We start from the raw sequence: 14,976 nt of genomic DNA, 5'->3' as shown, positions 1-14,976 counted from the left end.
GTCTCATATCAGAGCTACCCGTTCTTTGTACCCTAATCCACACTGTTCTAAAGTTTTACCCTGAAATCGCTTTACCCATCCCTCAACCCCTCATGAACTCTGGTCAGTGTGGTAAGTCAATCGTCTCCCTTTTCTATTGATGGTAATAAATGTAGTTCCCAACTTAGTTAAAATGTATAAATACAGTATCTTTCTGAAAGCGGCGTACAGACCATCCAGTACTAGAATTGTACATTTCTTTTCACTGACTGATTCCTTTTTACTTATTCTGGTGTCAGTCTTCATTTCATTAATTTTTCATTTTCTGCCTCCAGGAAACTTCTCTCTGATTCTGGCATGTTTCCCTCTTTCTCCCTAGTGAACATACTTGAGACAAAGAAATCTTTTAGCTTTGCAGCACTCTGTGCCTCATCTGTCATCAACTCGCCTCCATCCATCACGCCAAGAGACTACAGTCTCCCTCAAAATCCTCCTGATCCTTATCTATTTGTAAAACCTTTTGTTTGTCCTTCTACCATTGACTGGAATTGTTTTAAAATTTTCCTTTCTACTGTGGTGCTTTTTGTTTTTACTGTTCTAACAGGTACACGTGTCTCAATTATAGCAATAATAGTATTTGATTATCGCTTGTAAGCACAATCTTGGGAGGAGAAAGAAAACGTATAGTTAACAGCTGCAAAATGCTTTAGGACTATATCCTCCTGTAGATTTTACACAAAACATTCATTGACTTTTCTGCAGTAGCGGAAGACTTGCCTTTTTTTAGACAAAGAAGCTGGAGTATACATAATGCACAGTTCACTGTAATGGCAGAGACAGAAGCTCAACCTCTCTGAATTGCCTTAGCTATGCTGAAGAGCACAGTTTAACACAGTTTCCACTGGTTTGCATCAGGTGAGCTCATTGTTTGCCATGATCTTTTATGCAACCGGTGAAACCAAAAATGTGTGTTAAGTGACCAGAGTTGAATGAGGCTCAGATTCCCAGCTGTGAATGTTAGCTACTAAAGATAACAAAAGAAAGGGATGGTTTGAATGTATCCTGACTGTGAACAGTAGCCAGTTATGTTAAATTGCCTACCTCTGCAAAAGTGTTCAATGCTCTCTTAAACATGAGTAGTTTTTGAATTTCAGATGAAGAGACAAGACCCACCAATGGATATCAGGCTTGTTCAAAAACTTATTTAATATCAACCAGCTCAGTTCCGCTACTACAGTCTGATGTAGTGTACCAGATAGTGCATGGATGTGAGGGACAGGGCAGGTGCTCGTGTACTTTGTTTAATGGATGAGCAGTTTAGGATTAATGTGTAAATTGTTAGTATGAAACTAAAAGCGTGGCCCTTATTTTCGAAAGATTTTCATGAGTCACATGAAAGGGCTTCAGCTGCCCCTATAAGATGAGAGTTAGCAGTCTCTTCTCTGTAAAGAATCCCTGGGCTGAGCACTTCTAGAGGAGACAACCTTTAATTAATATTAAATTGGTTACATCCAACTGTTTAATAAATGTTATTATTTTTGTTGATTTTACTGTCGCGTTGACATCTTTATCTCTTCTTGTGAACAAAGTGCCTACCATCAGCTAGGGTAGACAAATACAGATCAAAATACAGCCTTTACTGTGAAGAACTAGGACTGTAGGTGCCGTATAACAGGTGGACAGCACATTGCTGGTGAAGTGCAAGCAAACTGGAGGACATTCGATGTCAGCATTGCAAGCAGTGATCACAGTGTACCTGCTGCCTAATCCTTGTCAGGGTTTTGCGTGGGCATCACCGCAAGTGAAAGACTCAAGGAGCAATCCGAGATGTACAGTTAGGCAGCTTTACAGGTGTTAATGGGAAACAATAACTTACAAAAGACAACCTAGAGGAAATGTCAGAGGGTGTTAGACAACTGAGCAGTTGCGTCTTCACTTCAGAATTGTTCTTTCCAGGCAAGAATACTCTATATATGACACTGGCTTCCAATTTCTTGTTATCTTCTAGATCTCACACATCTGAATGCTCGTTATCACTGTTACGTAATACCGTTTTGATTAACTGATATGTCATCAGCTTAGACTTGAATTTTTGCAATTCTAATCTGAGATTTTTGCTCAAATCTCTATACAACCAACTGAGTTATATTCTCAGACAATCCATTCTTTTGTTTAAGAATATATGGAGTTATATTGGAATATTTTTCTAATGCATACTAATATATATATTGTAATGCATATATGTAATACGTATAGTTAACCTGCACCCTCAAACCATCCTGACAGTTTCTAAGCCTACCTAATGTCATATTCAGAACTCATCTACTGTCTTCAGAATGGACATTTTCCTAAAGGCTTTCTATCTCCATATGTAGAATTACAGAATCAAAGAATACTTATAGCTGGAAGGGACTTTTGGAGATCTAGTCTGATCTACCTGCTCAAAGCAGGGTAAACTAGAGTAGGTTTCTCAGGGCTGTGGCCAGCTGGGCTTTGAATGTCTCCGTAGATGGAGACTCCACAATTCTCTGGCCAACCTCTTCTGGTGTTTGGTCCCCCTCACAGTAAAAAAACCCAACAATTCTAATGTTTAAATGGAATTTCCTGTGGTCTGCCCATTGTTTGTTCCTATTGCCTCTTTTCATGTTACTGGCTATCACTGAAAAGAGTCTGGCTCCCTCTTCCTTGCTTGTCCCCATCTTGCAGTTAGACACACTGATAAGATACCCCTATGCCCTCTCTTCCCCAGGCTAAAGCATCCAGCTCTCGCAGCCTCTCCTTGTATGAAAGATGCTTCAGTCCCTTTGTCAACTTTGTGGACCTTTGCAGGACTCACTTTAGTATGTCTATGTCTCTCTTGTACTGAGGAGCCCAGAACTGGACACAGCGCTCCAGGTGTGGCCTCACCAGTGCTGAGTAGAGGGGAAGGGTCGCCTCCAATAACCTGCTGGCAATGTGTTCATAATACAGCCAGGATGTTGTTGGCCTTTTTTGCTGCAAGCGTGCATTGCTGACTCATAGTCAACTTGTCCTCCAGGAGCCTTGGGTCCTTCTCTGCAAATTTGCTTTCCAAGCCAGTCAGCTCCCTGCCTTTTGGTGCCTGCGTGCAGGAATTCGCATTTCCCAGGTGACCATGTCCTGCTTGGTCACTTGCTAACCTCATTTCAATAGTTTAAGTCTCTTTTACTTTCCCTTCACGAGATTCCTGTTTCATATACAAAATCTCAAGTTTGGGATTTTACATTATATACTTTTTGAAGACTTGTCATGTGTGAATCAGATTCAGTGATGAGCTAACCCAAATTCTAGGGGTATTCAGATACAGATTTGGTTTCTTACCTCAGATTACTTTGGTTTCAGATTGTATAATTAAACAATGATAAAGTGTTTCCTGATTCGTAGTTTCAGCCGAAAATTCTGCAATCTTAGCCTATATCAGTGTTTATGGAAGACTGAGAACAGAATAGAGTTGCACATACCCATTCCTGACAGAGCACTCCTCAAGATAAATACCCTGGCCATTATCACTGTCTAGCTCTTTGCATTGCCCTCTTACACTTTCTGACTTTGTTGTTGATTTTCCACAAAAATATACTGGGAACCAAACCTTCTGTACCTTTCAGAGGACTTAAGAGCACCTTGAGTTTCCCAGCACAAGACCAGAGGGCATGACATACACTACCGTGTTATCGTGACATTTGATGTTCTCATGCATGGTATCCTTCTTCAAAAATCCCATGGTCTAGGCAGAAAATTAAGGCCTGTCCTTTATAGCACTGTGATATTGCTGTCAGGTCTGCTACTGCAGCAGTTGGTAACCTGGAGCATGTGGTGCCTGGAGGAAGTATGTTCTTTCTATGGCTGGAGAACTGCGAGTGCCACAACTGTGGCCCAGTAGGGTTGATGGTTGAGAATCAACTAATGTGGGATTAGAAAATTAATAGAAACACAGAAGGTCAGGAAGGGCAACTTTTGCAGGGAGGCATTCAGCATTCCTGGAAGTCCTCAGCAGGCTGACATTAATCCTGTAGGTGGCAAAATGGGGTATACACCCACAAACAAACCTTTCCCCAACTTCACATTGCAAGAATTACCCCTTTCCCTTTCTCACTTCTGAAGGCAAATGCCATCATAGTATACCCTTACTGTGGGTCAAACTCTTAGCTTCTAATATGTAAAAAAGCATCCTCAGATGACACTTAAAGAGTGATTGGACCAAGAGTATACTTGCAAGATAGAGCAGAGGCATCTGGCATCAGAGCTAGGGAGCATGTGGATGGAGGAGAAATGCTGGAGTGTGGCTGGGTGACATCCTCCAGTGAGGCACTCAGAGTTGGCAGGTGCTTGGGGCAACTGTCTCTTGCTCCATGCTAGGTGGTGAGCACAGCAGTGGTGCCTACTCACTGCTTTCGCAGGTTCAGTCATACTTTTAGCATGACTACTGGAGGAAGGCCAAACAGAAACAGATGGGTAGGGAAAGATGTGTGTGAATATAGATGGTGGAGATGGCATAAGCCTTCATGCAGAGGAGCCTAGAGTACAGCTAAATAGTGTTTTATAAAACTTACTTTTTTAGCAGTTATATGGGCTGGGAATCTGTCCATTTCCACTGTGAAGTGTGTCCTAACCCTTGCAGACAGATAAGAAAGGAGAGAAGAAGAGGTTTAACTGTTCAAGGTTGAGTCTTATTAATGAAAGTGCAGGGAATTTCAGCATGGCTTGGATGGGCTTGTCCTGCTTTTTATGGTAAAACCTGGAAGAGTTTATTAAGCTCAGAGGACAATAAGTGGAGAAAAGTGGGATATAATTGTTGAGAGAAGGTGAGGACAGATTTGGAAGGAAAATGGGAGAGAAATGAGTTGAGAACAGAAGAGATTTTCAGCTTTGAAGTAGGTAAGTTAGCAGTCGTGATACCAGGTGTGGATGTAGAGGAATGATCTCTCCAATGTACTTATAGTTAGGGTTTGCATCACTTTTGTTTTTGAAACTATGTCCATCCCTATTGTACTCAAATTCATCACTAAATAGGAGAGCACCTTCCAAAGACTATAGTGAGGCAGAGGGTAAATGCACACACGGACTGTGAGTTGCACAGTGGGCCGCTGTAAATGTGATGGGTTCTGATGCTGAGTCAGCCTTGTGGGGAGAACTAGCCAGTCATTGCCAGTGCATTGGCTCCGCAGTGCTCTGGGAGGAGCGGGGTGATGGGTTTGTCATGCTCAAATTGCTTTGCTGCAGGCCGTCTTCCAGGGGTTGAGACAACCTGCGTCCCTACTGGGATGGGGCCCAGAGGTAGGTAGACTGTCTCTTTAGCACCACTAAATTTAGCATAGAGCCAGGAAGGTGATCTTTCCTGTTCTGGTTAGTGACTTATTTAAAGGACATGGTGAACTTGCAATGCTCTTCAGACACAGTGCCCCTAACTTTGGGGGTGGTAAGTCTGTTCCTGCCTAGGCTTCAGTGGAGCCTTTGCCTCTTCACATCACAAACATCTGATTGTCACACAGGTAAAGTCACAGGCAGCTGAAGGAGAGGAGCAGATGGGGCTCTTTATGCAGGGTGCAGTAGTGGTTCAGGGCTTTGATGTGCAACATACAAGAGGGATATGCATCAAGTGCTACAAAGCCCTTACTAAAAGATACAAGAGAGCTTTTGGCATAGATACCATTGCTGGTGTTGCCTCATTCCTAGTCCTCAGGTGCCCTAAAAATGCCTGTGATGTAGACACATATGGGATGTTCCCATCTGGGAAGCAGTCTTCGTGCTGATGGAACCAAGGAGGTCTCCCAGCTGAATATATGAGCCAGAAGCAGGAAGAGTTCTTATAATTGAGGTATTGCAAAGCTTCTTATCTCTTGTACCATGAAAAAGTAAGCCCCACCAAAATGCTAGTACAGAATGTAAGGTAACTGCCTGCACACAAGGATTTCCAGTTGAAAGGAGTGGAGTGAGAAGGGAAGCCAAGAAGTCGTAAAGCAGCAGGTGCATTCTTCTCTTGTGCTGAGATGGCCAGGTGTCTCTTGTAACAGATCAGTTTTGCACATAGGTCAGGATGTTTAAGAAACAGACATTGCTTTTTTTCTTATAAGGCTTTAAAAGTTTGAATGGTAGAAGACTAATATATTTTCCACACTAGGACTTTCCAAATTGAGATCTGCTTTTCTGTAAAGTATGTTGATCAATGCTGTAAAATACTGTAGATAGCCTGGCTTTTAAAGCTGTTCTTTGGTGTATTATAATGTTGGAGGGTTTTTGTAACAAAGAAAAAAAAGAAAATACCTCTGGCCTGAACCTGGGATTAATTATATGTGAGTGCACTTTATTTCAACATGCAAGTTCACTTACATACTTCCTTGTGATTCAAGATAAGCTGGAAGGCGGTCTGTTTTGTTGCCCAAATTAAGATTTCTGGTTTAAATTTAGCTTCCTAGCTATATAACAATACATACATTTGTTTTTGTAGACAGTGAGAACAAAGGAATGTGTTTTCACAGTGACACCAAAACAGTGTAATAAGGGCAATAAAGCTGTCTGTTCCATCCTGTGTGTCTCTGTGGCACGTTGCTGCTTGAAACATCATGGAAGGAAACTTGTAGTTGTGAAGTGAGTAAACAATACCAGCATCTTACTATCAGAAAGAAGACATAACCTTAAATATGTTCTCATCATTACGCTTTGTGTTAGCGGACTACTACAGACACACCAGTTATTTTGATTCCTAGTTTCCTTTGCTAAATGTTAATTAAAAACCTTTTCCTAAAATAAGTGTGGAATCTAGTAGCTAACTTCATTTCACATATTTTCTTCTTTCTTGGTGCTGATGAGCAGTCGAAGTTTGTGTAATTCATGTATTTATAACTGAATGCTCCTAATAGACTATGTTTAATAAACTAGTCCACAGAGTAAACACTGCACAAACTTATGTCTTAGGGACACAATTTACATCGTCTTTCAGAGCTACTGACAGACACACTGGGCTATTTGCATTTTTGTTTAGTGCCCAATTTATTTTTGGCATGTTGGCAATATTTAATAACAGTATATAAGGTGGCACAATTCATATAAATGTTACAAACAGCAAGAATGCAAGCCACAGTTTTATTAGTGATAATAATAAAGGAAATGGCCCACATGAAATGAGTACAAAGACCCAAAATAATAAGGCAGTGTATGATTCCTAAAACATACTATCGTGGATCAATTAAACAACCAACATCTCCCTCAAAGAAAATAAAAGCATCAGACGCAGAAAGGCAGAGCAGGAGCATTAGAATTTAACAATGTGATGGTCAGGGGTTTATTCCCTGAAGAAGATGATTAAACTTTCAGAACATACCCAAATTAAACTCTGGAGTAATGCCAATACTGCAGAGTCCTTAAGAGAGTTCAAAGATGTAGCCTAGCAGCCTTCACCTTTGCTGTGCTGTGTCTCCTCTTTAGATCTTGCTCTGGTGATGTTAACTGCTTCATTTCCAAGTGAAACACTGGGATCTAACCCACAGGAATCATTTATAATGCATATTATCTATCCCATATGGATTATCTGATATTATGGACTAGAAGGGTTTTATCTTACATCCTGGAATACCCTGGCAGTAGGCATATGAGATGTCAGTATCTAGTCAGAGAAAAGCGGTTTTGCTCACTGATTTGGTCTCTTCAGAAAGATGTACTTGCAAGCTCCCCATTCAAAAATAATTTCCAAAAGTTCTGGTGTAAGCTTTAAAAAATTCACCACTGCAGCTGGACCTGAGAGAGGCTGGTCTCAGTGAGATATGAGCAGGTTTGTTAAGGAAGAGAAGTTCACGTGAATAAAGTAAGAAAAAGTGAGCTATTTTGCAGTCTTTCCTACTTGAATGCATGTTGGCTACACAGTATTGTTTGTTTATAAGACACACTGAGTATCGGTGAACTAAGTTTTATACCTCTTAACATAGCACGCTATGCTAAAACGTCCTTGAAGCACATACGTTTAGGACAATACAAGTAGATATAATGATAGGTAATTTCTTCCTCCCTGATCCTCCAAGGTTATTGTAAGCAACTGATTTGTAAATGGAAGATGGTGCAGATCACCCCAGTACATACTGTATACCTCCCTGATGCTTAGAGCACTTGCTTTTGAAATACTGGTAAGCTTGTCAATATTAGTCTTCAGAAAAGTTGTAACTTGCTATGTAGATTGTATCTTAGAACTCGGTTTTATGGATAGCTGGGGTTGTTTAGCATTTAGAAGATCAGCTTAGAATGATTAATCTTAAATTATGCACATCTCCTGTTAAATTATGCAAGTCTTGACCTATAATAGAGTTTAAGATGACAGGGGGTTTGAGCAGATTAAATTTTCTTGCAGGGATAGATATTTGTGCACAGCTGAATCCAGCTACTCAACAGCAAAGGTCTTGCGGTCCAATGCTGGAACAGCTTGACATATATAACTTCCACTGAAATCAATGGAACTAATAGGTGCTGAATAAGGGCTATTGTCTTGTAATTGGTACAAGACTGGAAAACAGAAATATAAATCTTTGCAGATCAATTCTTTTTATTATGTTTTTAACCCTTGTTGCTACTTTTTTCAAGTTTTGGCAAATGCGCACATGCTAAATTTACTACCATAAGCATTTATCTTTAACGGTCACATTAAAGTTGATTTGTAGGTAACTGCAGATTGGAGCTTTAGAGTGTATTTCAGTGCTGTAAAGTGGCAGATAGTCACAAGATTGAGTCCACTATGTTGTTGTACAAATTGTTATGGTAATTGCCATTTCTGCTTCTTGTTACAATACATGTCAGAAGGAATGGATTAAATTTATGACATTTTCTCACTGTTGTCCTGGTTTTTGTCACTGCAGCCAGAATGTATTATCAGAGACAGACAGAACTGCCAACTATAAAAAAGTGAACGTAATTAATTTTTTTTTGTCACAAATTTTTATAAGAAGAAAACCTGGCATATGGTTAACTCCCAATTACAGAATAAAGTAACCTAATATTGCCTAAAAATAATGATGATTAATGAAAACATAATCACCCTTGTTCATTTTTTGGTAGCACATATTCTAATATTGCTCTATAATATGTTAAGGTAAATTGATGTATTTTAAAAACACATTTGCAAACACTAAACAGAAGTGGTATTTTGGAGTACATCTGGTACATGTTTGAGGTAGAATTTAAAATATATATATAAATTGTGTAACATTATGGCTGGTAGGAAATTGGACTGATTTTAAATTTAGTTTGCCTTTGAATGCCAGTCATATTAAGAAAAAAAAAAAGATGCTGTGCAATGATAGTCATCTTTATTGTCACCAGGGATTGAGTTAGAGACCTAAAAGAAAAAAGGTGAGAGTGAGCATTTAGAATTTGAAATAAAAAAAGGTAAGACTGCAATCTAGCACCCTTCAAAAATCAGTGGAAAAGTTCCTTCTGACTTTGGTGAGAACTGGATCATGAGAGCAAACAGGCATCAGCTGTGGCAAACTCATTTTCATAGAGCAGTCATGAAGAGTGAGGCAGCTGCCATGTTGCAAAGAGGATTCCAACAGTATAATAATGAGTGGTTAATCAGATGAAGGAAGGAGAAATGGGAAGACTTAGAAGAACATAAAGTGTACTTAAAAGGAAACAAAGATGTACTGAGAAGGAAGAAGGAAAAAGAGTTAAGAGCTTAAAGTGAGAAAATGTTGTAAAACGTGCAAAAGGAAGAGGGATAAAAAGGATGGTAAAAAGTGATGCGCAGTGTGAAAAAGGATACTGGAAAGGGAGATAGCTAGTAGGAATAAAACAAAGGACTGTAGAAAGTTGAAAACCATCAATGATGATGTCCTTTCCTGCCAGTAACAACACCTCGAGAACCTTGGTTTCCAGAATAGATGAGTGAAATCACAAGCTCTGGCAAGGGATACATAAATCAAGGTAGGAGAGGAAATCTGGGACGTGTTGCCTTGTGGAGGTAGGTAGGGAATTGAAAGGAGGATTTCATACAGTACCAAAAAATGACTGTTGGTGTATTTTTAAATGTGTGATTTTTTTTTTTTTTCTGACAAACCAGCAAACTGTGCTCATCTCCAGTTGCTCAGCTTGTTAAAAAACTAGAGAGAACATTGACCAGAAGCACTCTGTAGGCTAACTTCCTGAACTTCAACCTTACTTGTATCTCCACGAACTCGTCAAGGCGTTGCATGTTACATCTCTGTGCACTTACGAACAAAGAATGCTAACTGCTGCTGACACAAAAGCCAAAATTTGTCCTTGGTGTATCTACAATGATACCAGAGACAAATTTCCCCTTGTATTCTTAACTCAGGCATTCAGTGTGAAATTCAGTTTTTCCTGACATTATTAGCTCTGCTGGGCTGCTGGGACTGGTTGATACCACAGTGGTTATTTCTACGACTGTTCAAGTCTGTGTCAAAATTGTGGACAATTTAAGGATTAAATCTAAACTGTTCAGTACATTATTTCAAGTTTCATAACTACAGAAATATTGAAAAAATAGGAAAGATTTGACAATGTTAATTAAGAGCAGCTAGGAGGTAGGACCACCACCACCCGAGTTGTCCCGGGAACTGCTAACTAGCCCCAGTGCAAAGCAGAGCATTAGCTCCAAATGGCACCACCTTTTCAAACTGCATGAGATGCACAGGAGTGATGTGCGGTGCAAGAAAAGGCAGAAATGGCTGAATTTAGTTTCAACTTACAAATGACAATTAAAAATTGTTAAAAAAAAACAACAATGTATTTCCTTGGAAAAGTCTTAATGATGAAGCCTACTTTTGTGCCACTGAAACTACCTCCTATAATCTGAATGCTAGGACCTGGAGAGAGTCTATTAGCTGCAGGCTGTTTTATCTTTCACTATCTATTTAAAATATAATACAAATTTTCCAGCTTGGTCTTCAAAGTCCACACGGTGTATGGTTAAAACAAGGTCCTTAGTCAAGAACTCCTGAAAGTCATCTGGAGCTGCCTCTGTTCTCTTATCAGGTTTTCTCATAGTGAGGTTCAGACATGTGTACAAATACAAATCTGTGATGTGATATGTCATATCACAGCATAGGCAGGTAGTTATAAGGCGTATCCGGTCTTATTAACTTCACCAAAACTGGTGCTACCATCATGTGCCTTTCTTGGGCCCGATAACAGTGATCAGAATGACTCAAACTTGAGTAGAAATTGGCTGATGAGTAAAGCTGATGGAAAAACAAGATATGTATCTTACTGGAAATACCTCTGTATCATGATCACTTTTCTCAAAAAAAGTATGTAAAAGAAATTTCTGACAAATGAAATATCAGTATTATATTATTTTCCATTTAAAAGAGAATATTTATGTCTCAAGGCATTTTTTTTTCAGAAAAAGTACTGCAATGTGTCCATGCGCACCACCACTGTCTCTCAGAGAAGTCAGAATTCAGGAATTTCATGATACCTTTTCCTCTAGGGAACAGTGTCCTTGTCTGGACTGTATCTTCCCTTGTGCTTTGCAGTGATGGTAGTGCTGTGATGCCTCAAAGCTGTTAATCTAGATGACAGAATAATATGGGTGGGTTTTGGTTTACTAAACCCAAACCAAAGTAAACGATGTCGATATCCTGAGCATTGGTAAATGTTAAGAAGATCACAGTATTTTACTTTTGAGATTCTTCTGTGTCTTCCTATGAAATACTGTTTCAAGTCATACTTCTGGTCAACTAGAGTCTCATGCTGATTTTAGAACCTGTGGCTTAAGCTTCTCTTACTATGTGGCTTGCTGTCCCACAAACCCTCCCCTCTAAATGCTGAGATACATTGTGGTTTCTTTTGAAAGTTAAGGTGTATTTCATAATTGCTACTACATTAGCTACGTTCTTCTGGACTATAGCAAGTTCTGGTGTTAAGGAATCCGAGAGTAAGTAAACAAGTGAATATTAATTGATGAAAAGAGTCAGTAAAGGTTTTGCCTGACAAGATCATGCGGAAAGATAAACTCCTAGAATGGTTAAAGGGGAATTTCTTGTTATGGAAACTATTTGTATCATTGATACAGGTAGAGAAGAACAAAGAGATCCCTAAAATCTGAATTTAAACTGATAAAAGAAAACGTAAAATTAGTCTTGTAGTTCTTTCTGAAGAGATTCAGCCAAATGGGGACAAACTTAAGGTCTCTAAGTGCAGTTCAGAAGATGATGGTTAAAGAAAAAGGCCTAAATAAGCAATAGAATCATAGAATCATAGAATGGTTAGGGTTGGAAGGAACCTCAAAGGTCATCTAGTTCCAACCCCCTGCCATGGGGGTTGCCAATAGAGGTGTTTCAGAAAAGAAAAACCTTACAAAAATATTGTTTTCTCTGAATTAAAGTGTAACTATACTTTTAACATGTCATTTTAATAAGATTTCAACTTAGTCTAGCAGTTGAGGAAAAAGTGATAGTTGAAGATATTTGGGGGTTGGAACTAGATGATCTTTGAGGTCCCTTCCAACCCAAACCATTCTATGATTCTAAGAGCACATACACAAAAAACACCTCTCAAGTATGTTGTGGTGGGTTTGACCTTGGCTACATGCCAGGTGCCCACCAAAGCCGCTCTATCGCTCTCGCTCCTCAGCAGGACAGGGGAGAGAAAATATAGCAAAAGGCTGGTGGGTCAAGATAAGGACAGGGAGATCACTCACCAATTTCCGTCACAGGCAAAACAGATTCAGCTCCCGGAAATTAATTTAATTTATTGCCAATCAAATCAGAGTAGGGTAGCGAGAAATAAAATCTAAATCTTAAAACACCTTCCTCCTACCCCTTTCTTCTTCCCAGCTCAACTTCACTCCTATTTTTCTCTACCTCCTCCCCCTGAAGCAGCATAGGGGGATGGGACTGCAGGTTGCAATCAGTTCGTCACACGTTGTTTCTGCTGCTCCTTCCTCCTCAGGGGGAGGACTCGTCACTCTTCCCCTGCTCCAGCGTGGGATCCCTCCCCCAGGAGACAGTCCTCCACAAACTTCTCCAACGCGAGTCCTTCCCACAGGCTGCAGTTCTTCACGAACTGCTCCAGCGTGGGTCTCTCCTACGGGATACAGTCCTTCAGGAGCAGACTGCTCCAGCTGGGTCCCCATGGGGTCGCAAGTCCTGACAGCGAACCTGCTCCAGTGTGGGCTCCTCTCCTCATGAGTTCACAGGTCCTGCTGGGAGCCTTCTCCAGTGTGGGCTTCCCATGGGGTCACAGCTTCCTTTGGGTGTATCCACCTGTTCCAGCATGGGATTCCACAGGCTGCAGGGGGATCTCTGCACCACCGTTAACCTCCATGGGCTGCAGGGGCACAGCCTGCCTCACCATGGTCTTCGCCACAGGCTGCAGGGGAATCTCCTCCCCTCCTTCTTCACTGACCTCGGTGTCTGCAGGGCTGTTTCTCTCACTCCTCTCTTTGGCTGCAGTTGCTGTTCCACAGCAGGTTTTTTCCCCTCCTTTTAAATACATTATCTCAGAGGCACTACCACTGTTGCAGATGGGCTTGGCCTTGGCCAATGAAGGGTCCGTCTTGGAGCCAGTTGGCATTGGCTGTATCGGACATCGGAGAAGCTTCTGGCATCTTCTCATAGAAGCCACCCCTGTAGCCCCTCTGCTACCCAAACCTTGCCATATGCAAACCCAATTCATATGTCATAAGATAATGGTTTCAATCTATGCATTGTATTTCTATGTAAATACAAATGAATTAGTGAAAGAATGACGGAAGAACTCAGAGGAGACTTCTGGTAAACCTGCAAGTATCATACGGCAGAATCTTGGTGAAAACCAAAAGCTATAGCTATATGAATATGGAGGAGGAAAAAAAATAGCTGAAAACTTTTATGAAATAGATCTAATTCAAACAGGAAATGCAAAAAAAAAAAAAAGGAGCGATAACCAGAGCACTTGCCTATGAGGTATGTTATACTTATCTGAAATAGTTTTGCCAGAAGAAGTGGGAACATACATAGTAAAAGGGTAAAGAGGACTTGCCTTGATAAAGAAATTTGAGTACACAATGTTGAAATATATCTGTTTGTTATCAGTTCAAGAGTAGCATTTCCAGTCATAACTTTCTGATCTTAAATCACTGTAAATTTTCAATTCCTAACCTGTATTTGACATTACCTGAGAGTCACAAGTCTCCTTGCTTTGCACAAGGAAGCAAATTCTGGAATTGGTAGACCCTGGCTACCCTGTATAAGAGCCTATTTTAATGTGGGGGTTCTTTTTTAATAATGACTTCTGCCTATATAAGGTGCTGCAATTTATGCTGTGTGTATACGAAGATGCTTTTTTGTACTTTAGTTGTGTATACAAAAATATACAGTTTGAAGAATCTGTTCAGGTATCTCTTAGGTTCATAGACTATATTAAAAATATATGAATGAAAAATTAATGAATGAAAAAATAATGATTACATAGATGTAAACATATGCAGTGATAGATGTTTATATATAAGTTAAATACACCAAAAAAGTAACAAATGTAAATGAGATTTTCTCTTCTGACACAAGGAGACATCCAAGCACTGACACGTGGAATTCTATCAATCATCAATATTTTCTTGAGCACATGAATTTTTCTTCACCTCACAGAAGAGGTAGTGTTTTCAAATGCAAACATATAAAATAAAACATATAATTGAATACAGTAAGGTTGAATCTATTTAGCAGTTATAACTGATGAGACAGGTTAAAGACTATAAAAAATGCCACTGTGAGATTAATTTGTGCAGAAGAATACATGTCAAGTTTTGAAGCCGTAGCAATGATTGTAGTTGGAGGCAGTGTTAGTGGCAAAAGTACGTATGCTGAAGACCTAGGTGTCAGTAGATGTGTTTCAGTACAAGGGTGGTAAGACTTTGGAATAAATTGCCCAGAGAAGTTGTGGATGCCCCCTCCCTGGAGGTGTTCAAGGCCAAGTTGGACGGAGCCTTGAGTAGCCTGATCTAGTTGAGAGGTGTCCCTGCCCATGACAGGGAGGTTGGATTAGATGATCTCTGAG

General features: G+C 40.1%; 1 protein-coding gene across 1 annotated transcript in view; it reads left to right on the top strand.

Moving 5' to 3' along the window:
* Positions 1-14,976, top strand: part of MYT1L (myelin transcription factor 1 like) — a 237,473-nt gene that overhangs the window by 48,598 nt on the left and 173,899 nt on the right. The gene's annotated exons all lie outside the window — the stretch shown is intronic.

This window comes from Tauraco erythrolophus, chromosome 2, assembly GCF_009769465.1.
Source record: "Tauraco erythrolophus isolate bTauEry1 chromosome 2, bTauEry1.pri, whole genome shotgun sequence".
In the NCBI taxonomy this organism is placed as follows: domain Eukaryota; kingdom Metazoa; phylum Chordata; class Aves; order Musophagiformes; family Musophagidae; genus Tauraco; species Tauraco erythrolophus.
This window is presented reverse-complemented; position numbering and strand designations above follow the sequence as displayed.